Source organism: Natrix helvetica (genome assembly GCF_964273705.1).
Source record: "Natrix helvetica genome assembly, chromosome: 1".
In the NCBI taxonomy this organism is placed as follows: domain Eukaryota; kingdom Metazoa; phylum Chordata; class Lepidosauria; order Squamata; family Natricidae; genus Natrix; species Natrix helvetica.
In genome coordinates, this window is record NC_138548.1 from 73,245,440 (window position 1) to 73,254,958 (window position 9,519).

The following is a 9,519-nucleotide window of genomic DNA, read 5'->3' on the forward strand; positions in this document are numbered from 1 at the left end:
GCAACAAAGCAAATACAAAGGAAAGTATTGCTACTCAAATTTACAAGATGGTAAGCCAAACGAGGTATGAAACAAGGGTGCACTCTAGTTCCCCTCCTTTTTATTCCATTCAGAAACAAATTGAACAATCAATCTCTCCCTCTATCAAAACAGGCACATTGGCCCAAAGTGAACACTTTATACACTTGCTGAGTACTATCAAGGAGAGCTGCTAGAAATTAACTGCTCAAAAACCAAGGTCATGGTATTTGACAAGAGACCTAAGCCACACATATCTGGTGGCTGAACAGAATGGTCAAGATCTTCAAACACCAAGAGTCATTTTTCCATGACATCAGCATGGAAATTCCAAGCCAACTATGTCATCTTAAATACAGAGAAAACCGCTTCAGCTCTACAATCCTTCTACTTCCTTGAAGGAGTTCAGCACACATCCATAGCGCTCAAAGCCTTCTTGACCAAAGAGCTGAGCTCAGTTCCTCTTGGAAGACCAGTTGGACCATTACATTATCCTCCTCAAAAAGAGTTTACTCTAGGTTGCTGAGTTCTTCTAAGTACCCCACTGCATTTCAAATGTAATGCTTCATTGCAGCCTACTCAAAATAGAAACTTCCACCTGGATTCCCATTCTTTCATATTGTCTTAAGCTTCTTTTTTTCCCCATCCAGCTTGGTCCCTTTAATTATACCTGATAGTTCCCAGTTTTCCTGGTGTCAGGCAAATATATGAAAAATTAGAATCCTATGGCTTCTCATGTGCATCTATTATCCTAAAAGGCTACAAACATACATTAGCCAATCTTGAACAAAGTGCCATTGACTTAGTGCTATAAGATTGGTCACTTCTGAGTAAGCATATCAATTTAATAAATAAATACCAGAACATCCTTTTTGAGTTGACAACTGCTAGAAAATAGCAAAGAGCTGCCTGTATCTTTTTCTTGACATCTAATAACAAGCTCTTGTAACTCAGATTGGCTATCCCTACTGAATTGTACAAAACCTGTTAATGATAGTTTAGATAGAAATATTTCTGTTGCAGTTGTTCAAAGAGTTAAGGTACACAAATACTCAGTGTTCCCCAAAAATAAAAATAAAAATCCTATTAAGGAACTGCCAAAAATTGAAAGAGCACAACATACATATCGTAATGTGCAGCTATAGAGAGAACAAAGCAGTAATGAAGCATGACTAAGATTCCAAGGTATGAACTAGCGAGTCTCTTATTAAAGCCTAACTTAATAATTCATTTGATGAAATTAGGCAAGACACTGATTCAGTTTAGACATCATGCCAGTTATTTGTTACCATGAAAATAAGCATGCTAACTCTACCTGTCTTTCTGATCTTTTCCTGCAGAAATGAATTTCTGTGGCAAAAAGAAACCTGCAAAACCTGAAAATATGTTAAGTACAAAACTAATCAAGAATTAGTTAATCCCTGTCAAACAGAGTTTGAAATAGCTCGGGCCATAACTTTGTTTCTGTATACTGATATAGCTACTGCAGCTAAGTAGAGTTTATATATTAACAACTTCCATGTTATTTATATTTTTATTAAAATGTATATTTGTCTCATAGTAGTTTACTCTGAAACATACAAAATATTAAATCAAAAATTAAAAATTAAATTAGAATCATCAATAATTAGATAGAAAGTATATTTTCAGATCTCTTTAAATGCAAAGATTCTGTATTTAGCACTTAGTACATTTCAGAGAATTGTTGCAACTATACAGAACATTTACATTATGGAGGAAATGCAAATCTAGCCATGATCAGACATACTTAATTACATAAGGATTGTGGTAACAATGTTTGCATAACCTGCTGAGATAAACCCTTAGGTAAAAAGAACATGTGAATGCTATTTTTAATTCCTGAGGAGCCAATTTTTTTGCAAGGAATCAGACTTCACTGTGCAGCACAAATGCAAAACATATCCCCTTAATGCAGACACTTATATCTTTGAAATCTTTATTCCTTCCAAATGAGCACATTCTTTCATTCATAACAATGGGAAAGACACTATACATTCTATAGACATTTCAAATACAATTGATAAGAACATAGAAAAGGCTCTTCCATGGTATATTCACAAAAAAACTTTGTAAGAGTTTTTCCCCCTCCACCTTAACCATTTTCTATGAAAAGATGAAAGAAGCAAATTACAATAGCAGATGACAACATCTGGGTCCCCCTAAAATTCCATGAATGAAACAGAGTGGTGGCAGAAATAAATCTCTTTTGTAAACCACCCATAGCTTTGAATAGAGTTCAAAGGAAGCTTTGCCCATTGAAAGCCCCTGCCCCTACTCTAGTAAGATTTTACCATCTGAAAATCTTTTTCTTTTTACAGACTTTTCATCTTACCCTGTCCAAGTTATCTGTTTCTGGCTTTCATACTATCTTGAATATTTTTTGCTCCTAATCAAAGGAATATTATACTTCAGTACTTCAGGAAAACACAAATTTAAAAGCAATTGTTTCTGGAAGTAGAACAAACCCCTGATTTAAATAAACAAAGATACTAATTTACAATCTAAACTAATCATATATTACAGCTATCAGGCCCACTTCCTTTTCAAATGAAAGAGTGTAACAATTCAGCATATATTTTAAAAATACAGGTAATACTTAAATATATTACTGTAATAATTAACAATATGTTTATACCTATTAAAACAACTTCAGTTTCTGACAGAATCTCTCACTGATTCTCATTCATAAACACAACCAAATTTGGAAAGAAAAAATACCATACTGACACAAATTCATTTTTTCTAAAATTCTGCAAGACTCAATAAGCTTTCTTCAGCACTATTATCAATTTATATCAATAGTCATCCTACAGTCTTTCCTACAATTAAAAAAAACCATATTATACTTAAATGTGGCTTATAAAGTACTGTAAAGTGTCTTCGAGTTGAGCTCATACTAAGTCAGCAATGCAGGTCGCAGCACTTCAATAACTTTCTATTCCATAATCAGACATTTGGCATCTGCTACTGTGTAACAAACCAAAGAATGTTACTATTTTGACTCAGGAGAGTTAGCAAGTCTACAGTTATCAGCAAACAGATGCAATTAAAACCATGAAATATATAATGGTTGAAACATAGTTATAAAAAAGGCATCTAGACATTATCACCTTCTACAGTTATTTTGCAGTTACCAACTGGCAAAATACTCAGTTGCTATATGATGATTTTCATAACTTTCTCCTGAATGTTAATATTAAAAATTGAACTTTGAAATACAACTTCTTTATCCTCCACCAATTTATAGCAAGTTGTAGATCTTGTATATAGTTAGAAGAACTATATATAGGGTGGCTATTTTTTTTACTACTGGTTCAGGTGGGAGCAGGACACTTCTACGCATGTACAGAACCGTCTGGGTGGAGCATCCCAACGCTGCTACTACTGGTTCGGCTGATCCGAGCCGAACTGGAAGCAACCCACCTCTGATCCCAAGCATCTAAAGCATATTAAAGCACTTATAGAAGACTAAGAAACTCCCATCACATCTACTACAATGACTAATACAATTGTTATCTTCTGTGTCAGGAACACACAGTAGATGTCAGGCTTCTCTTGACAAGTTAACTTGGAAGTAGGAACAGATAAAGAATACAGAAGCTTTGATAAGTAAGCTTATTGTGAAAAAGCTAACGAACCAGTTACAAAAAATCCCAGTAATAAGAATGTAGTAAATGTAAGTTATATTTATCATGGAATCAAGGTTTATCTTCTTGCACCTTTTTCCTGCCTAACAGTGTAAGAGTCTTGTAGCTATTCTCTTTTTGACAGGAGAAACAATTTCTACTTACGGTATGTCTTGTTTTAGTAATGGACTAATTGGGTTTCAGTCTTTCTGAATCTGACCACACGAGAAGTAGCTTTCACAATAGGTTTCTAACCCAATTATACTTTTTGCTAACATGTATTAAAAATATATCTGTTTGAATTTGTCTTTTCCATTTGTGTTACAAATGCCAAACTTCATAATTATTTTGCTATTATTGCTATTCGTCATCTAGTTTACAGATTTGAAATTGAAGTCTTGTAGTGCAGCGGTTCTCAATAATTAGAATAGATATTTTCTATCGTAGGGTATTTTTTCTCTGAGAAATCAACCCTGCAATTTGGAAGCGATTTAGACCTTTCGCTGTTCCTGAGTGCCAGGTTAGTACAATAGCTAGAAGTCCTCACTTCCATCTGTGCATGATTTAGCATTCTATTGCAGACATTTCAGCAGTTTCAAAATCTGGCAGTTGCCTATCAGCAGGATTCACTAAATATATATAGCATTTATTTTGATTAAATTGAGTCCTGATTATTTTTCATGCAAAACTCAAAATGCTTATCATCATATATAAATATCTGTATGGCTTGAGGCCCTTTACCTAAGGAATGGCTCACTCCAAATTTTGTTTGTGGGAAATAGATTCCATAGAAAAGATGGTTTTATAAGCCCATTTAAAATTAACTAGACCGGGGCCTTCTTGGTGCCAGTCCAACATTCTTGAAACCCCTCCCCTGTCAATTGTGTTATTTTTTTATAGTATTTTCAGAAGAATCTTAAGCATATCTTTGTTAATTATCTCCTTGCTATGAATCCTGCCTGTTTTGCTGCCTAATTTTAACTACTATCTTCTTATATTTATCCATTTTTAAATTTTTAATTACATTGTAGTGCATAGATGGCATAATTATATAATTTCAATCATGTCTGGTTTACTGAGGAGCTTTGGGAGATGCAATAGCACAAGCTAACCTTAAATTTGGTAGAGGAAGATCAAAAATGAATTTACCAAACATGTGTCTGAGATCACTTTAAGCCTAAACTACAGAAATAAAGATGGCAAATCATTTGTGCTTCTCCCTTTTGAAGAGTGAGAAAAAGCAATGAGGTTCTATAAATTATTTGGGCAACATTCTGACAAAAACAAAATATTATGGACAGGAAGTGAAAAACAGGGCAGTATATCGGCCATATGTGAATTAGACCCATGATTCACCTCATCCCCATGTAAAATCAGTAAATATGTTACTGGGTAGATCAGCAAGATTGTCAACACTTCACTGGGAAAGGAAATGGTGGCTGTCACCTTGAAAAAAAATCTTCTCCTGAAGAGACATTCTGTAGATCCAGCCATAGTGGACAACTATTGTTCAATTTATAACCTTTCCTTTATGGAGAAGGTTGTTGGTGAAGTTCCAGCAACGTAATATTATATGGAAAATAGGATTATCTGGGCTCTTTTCAATCATGGAACCCTGCTGAGGCAGTAAAAGTCATGACCTAATTCTTGTTGGTTGTCAGAGCCTGGGTGGAAAGAAACAAGGTGCTACTGCTAGTATGCCAGTTTCAGCCTTTCTGGAGAAATAGGCCTGACAACAGTGACTCACCCTCTTGTCACCTCCTGTACATATCACTTTAATTGACTCTACATGAAGACTGTCAGAAGCCACAGTAGGTTCAACATGTAGCAGCCTGCCTGTCATTAGGTAATAGTCATTACTTTTACTTGAACATAAGCTGAGGGTTCTGTAGTGGCTACCCATAGGCTCTGGAGTACAATTCAAAGTTATGATTTTAACATTAAAAGATTGGTATCTCAAGTAATCATCTACTTCAAATCAAACCTATTAAACTTGGCTACCTTTACTGTCTGGGTATCCTGAACCATCTCTCTCCTAACTTTGAGAAGTTCAGAAAAGGGGGCAAGTGTCAATGGTTCTTTGTGGCAGACTCTATTCTCTCAAAAAGTCTCCCTCTAGAGATCCATATGGTGGTGTTCCTCCTGTAATTTAAAAAAGCAATGAAAATGGAGCTCTTCCATAGAGTTTTAATGGTTATTGCTGGAAGCCAAGTTATTATAATCCTGATGGTTTTAGATTGCATTGTAATATTTGCTTTGGATACCATTTTATTTTGGTTGTCATTATGTTCTATTGCAAACTACCTCAGGCTGGCCTCATGGTTCCCAGCATATGGTATATAAATAAAATACATAAATGTTTCCTTGCAAGATATGTGTTTACATTTTTCAGCACGGAAACAGCTCATATAATTCATCTATCAAAACTTTTTTCTTTCTCTCTTTATTCTATCTCTTTCATGAATTCTCATATTTCCCCTTATAAAAATTACATTCTCTTCTCTCAGCTTCATTTTATACCAAATTCTTTATTGGGATCAGTTATGAAATCCTACAAACTAGATTTATTTTCATTGCTTTATTAACAGTCCACAATACCTATAATTTTTCACATCATTCTTAGTATAATTTTTTTTATTAGAGTATCTGGTAAGGCTTCGCAAATCCTTTGAAAGAGGTGTTTCGGAAAAATATGGATGCATGCGCAAAGCACTCTTTTCACATTTTTTATGCACCCATATCTTTTCTCTGATTTTATGGCTATTTTGGTAACTATTCCTGGCTGTCTCCACAACCAATAAATGGTTGGACTGAAGAAAAGTGGTGTATATAAACACCCATACTCAGACAGACAGACGTACTTCCAAAGCAATCTCCAAATACAGAAAAAATAAGAATTTGAAAAGTGTTTTGTAATTCAGTTCCACAGATCTGTGAAAGATTGATACAGTCCTAACACAGTAAGCATCCTTCCTTTCTGATCTACCGGACAAGAATATGTAGAACCGAATGAAGCACCTCTCTCTCTCTCACACACACACACACAAACACAAACTCACAGAGAGGGAGAGAGGGAGAGAAAGAGGGAGGGAGGGGGAGGGAGGGAGAGAGAGAGGAGAGAGAGGGGAGAAAGAGAAGGAGAGAGGAGAGGGAGAGAAGGAGGGAGAGGGAAGGAAGGAGGGAGTGAGGGAGGGGAGAGAGGAAGAGAGAGAGAGAACAAATTTGCTTAAGAGCTTCTTCCATTCTTTGCATAAGCCCACATCCAAAAAAGGTCAAAAAACCTACTGTATCCAAGGCACATGATTTGAATCATAGCTCAAACACTTTAAAGTCAGGATTACTGATAATACTATAGAAAATCTGTAAAAAGAGCAATTTATAAATGTTATTTCCACAAGCATACATTTATTGGAAAGATTTCTGATTTCAGAACATAGATTATGGACCATTTCAAGTTCTGGTATATTTTATTAAAATATTAAGTGGTGACATCTAGAGTAGCTATGAAAATACAGTCTAATGTGGGACAAATAAAGAGTTCTTACAAAACTTACTTCCTTGTGAAGGTTGGAGAACATACATTGATATATTTACTGGGGTGGGGAGGAGAATCAAAACTGAAATCAGTGAGACTTACTTTTGAATAAGAGCCTTTAAACATAAGAATATCAAGATCAAAATCAAGATCAATGTTGGAAATGTGTGAAAAATAAAACATGTATCTAACATTTCACCTTTCCCTTCTTGTGGAATAGTATTTATCAGTAAAACAGATTTTCACCTTCTACTCCATCTTATATTTTATTGGAAGAAGAGGGGGGTTCTGAAGAGGAAATATGATAGAATGGAGGAAGCCAAAAGGATAGGAAATAAAGCACTGATATAGTATTGGCTTTTACTATTTTGATATATCATGATTATTCAATATTAATATGAAAAATGAGAGCCTCTTTCAGGTAATGGTTAAGGCAGATTGAGTTCTACTCCCATGTTAGGCATAAAGCTAGGTGGATGATCTTGTTTTAGCCTGAGGAAGGGGGCAATGGCAAACCACTTCTGAACAAAGTTGCCAAGAAACTGCAAGGCAGTTGTCCAGGCAGACTCCTAGAAATCCCTACATAGCCACAAGCAGACTAACTACAACCCCCAACCCCCTTGAATTCCATGGGGCCTTATCTAACTCCAAGTAGGTATTAACAGTTGAGAAGATTCCTGTGCACAGGCTGATAGCAATAAATCAGTTTAATTGGACCTTCCTATGTGGCAGTTTTCTATCACCTGACAAAGAGAGGATTTTTTTAAAAAGTATAATTCATGCAGTATAGCAAGAAAATAATGGAGTCTTCTTTATTGAAACTGTTTGACAAGCTAAAGTCCAGCTCAGTTCATTGTTTCTTACAAACCACAAACATATGAATACTTTACTGATTATCTTCAACTTTTGAAAAAGTTTTCTAATCAACTTTCAAATGTATTAGAATCAATTTATGTGCATGTTATAAAAACCTTAATTCATTTAAGAAGGCATTTCTCAGATAATCTTGAATATTATATACAGAAAATGCTACAGCAAAATGACTAACAAGGAAGTACTGGAGTATAGAACACCGGGCATATCACTAAAAGGAAAAATCACACTGCATCTCACTTACTTTGCCCATGTCATGCAGGAGAATTTACTGGAGAAAGCTATTATGTTTGGAAGAGTTAGCAATAAAAGGAAACCGAGGCTGTCGGAAAAGCAGTGGCTGGACACTATCAAAGCTGACACCGGACAGAACATAGAAAATCTCAAAGAAATAATGTAAGAATGGAAGATGTGGAGAGACATAGCCAATAGAATGCCAAGAGTTGGAACTCAACTGAATGGATATCATCATTTAATAACCTACTCCTTTTAATTGATTGGATACAAAGATCTAATATTAAGAACCACAATTGTATTATTACAGAACAGAAAGAGAAAAGTCTGTAATTTCTGAAACATATGTTTTCCTGCTTCCAACTACAGGTAGTTTTAAGGTCAGAAGATCATACCTGTTACTTTGAAAAAAAAGTATATACTATATAACTGTATTCATATCATCATGCAACTGCAATGTTTAGTTTCAGTCTCCATCTGTCTCCAATACTACAGACTATTTCTATGAATAAAAGAGAGAGAACTGCATCGAAATTACCTGGTTTTAAAATCAAGCTGCCTACCACCCGCCCACTTCATTGATTAGTCCCCATCAATGAAAAGAGAGGCCGAGACAACTAAGCCTTAAGATAAAACTGTGATCTTTCACATTAAACCCCGCATAGAGCCCACAATGATTTTTCCCTTCTTCACAAGCAGCTCGCTTAACTGTTGTAGCATCTCATTGGTTCGAGAAGAACAAACTTCGGCGATCCATCTTGCTATTTATCCAGTTGCGAGGCGCGCATTGCATGGGGAAAACCACAGAAGTCGGGACAAACTAACTAGATTAAAAGATGGGCCAGGTCCTCTGCAACGCAAGGGTCATGTTTCGGAGGGTTTGTTTGGGGTTTGTTGTTGTTGTTGTTGTTGTGTTTGTTTCATTGCAGCATTTCCGCCCCTTTCTGTCCCCGCGTGTAAAAAAAAAACCCGAACAACATCTCGAAGGCTATTGGATATCGCTGCCCTAAAGGTTGCCCTTCTCTCTGTGTCTCTTTCTCTCTCGCTCGCTCTCTCTTGTCTCCAAACAACCTTCGACTGCCGGGAAACGACGACGCCCGCCCCCCACTTCCTCCATCTTCAAAGGCGCATCCCCACGATGCCTTCAACCCCGCCACCACAAGGACAAGGCGAAGAAGGGCCGTCGGCCGCCAGCTGTATCCCTTCCCCGCT

The 9,519-nt window shown here is 36.1% G+C and overlaps 1 protein-coding gene across 4 annotated transcripts in view; it reads right to left on the reverse strand.

Annotated features, from left to right (window-relative positions):
- Positions 1–9,519, reverse strand: part of TTBK2 (tau tubulin kinase 2) — a 73,718-nt gene that overhangs the window by 63,696 nt on the left and 503 nt on the right. The window contains exon 1 of one of the 4 annotated variants that reach the window (XM_081967619.1): positions 9,017–9,224. The exons of 2 other annotated variants lie outside the window; for them this stretch is intronic. The gene's annotated coding sequence lies outside the window, so the exon portion shown is untranslated. Of the gene's footprint in view, positions 1–7,219; positions 7,239–9,016; positions 9,225–9,519 lie in introns of those variants that run through there. One more of the 4 variants, XM_081967620.1, reaches the window with a different exon arrangement.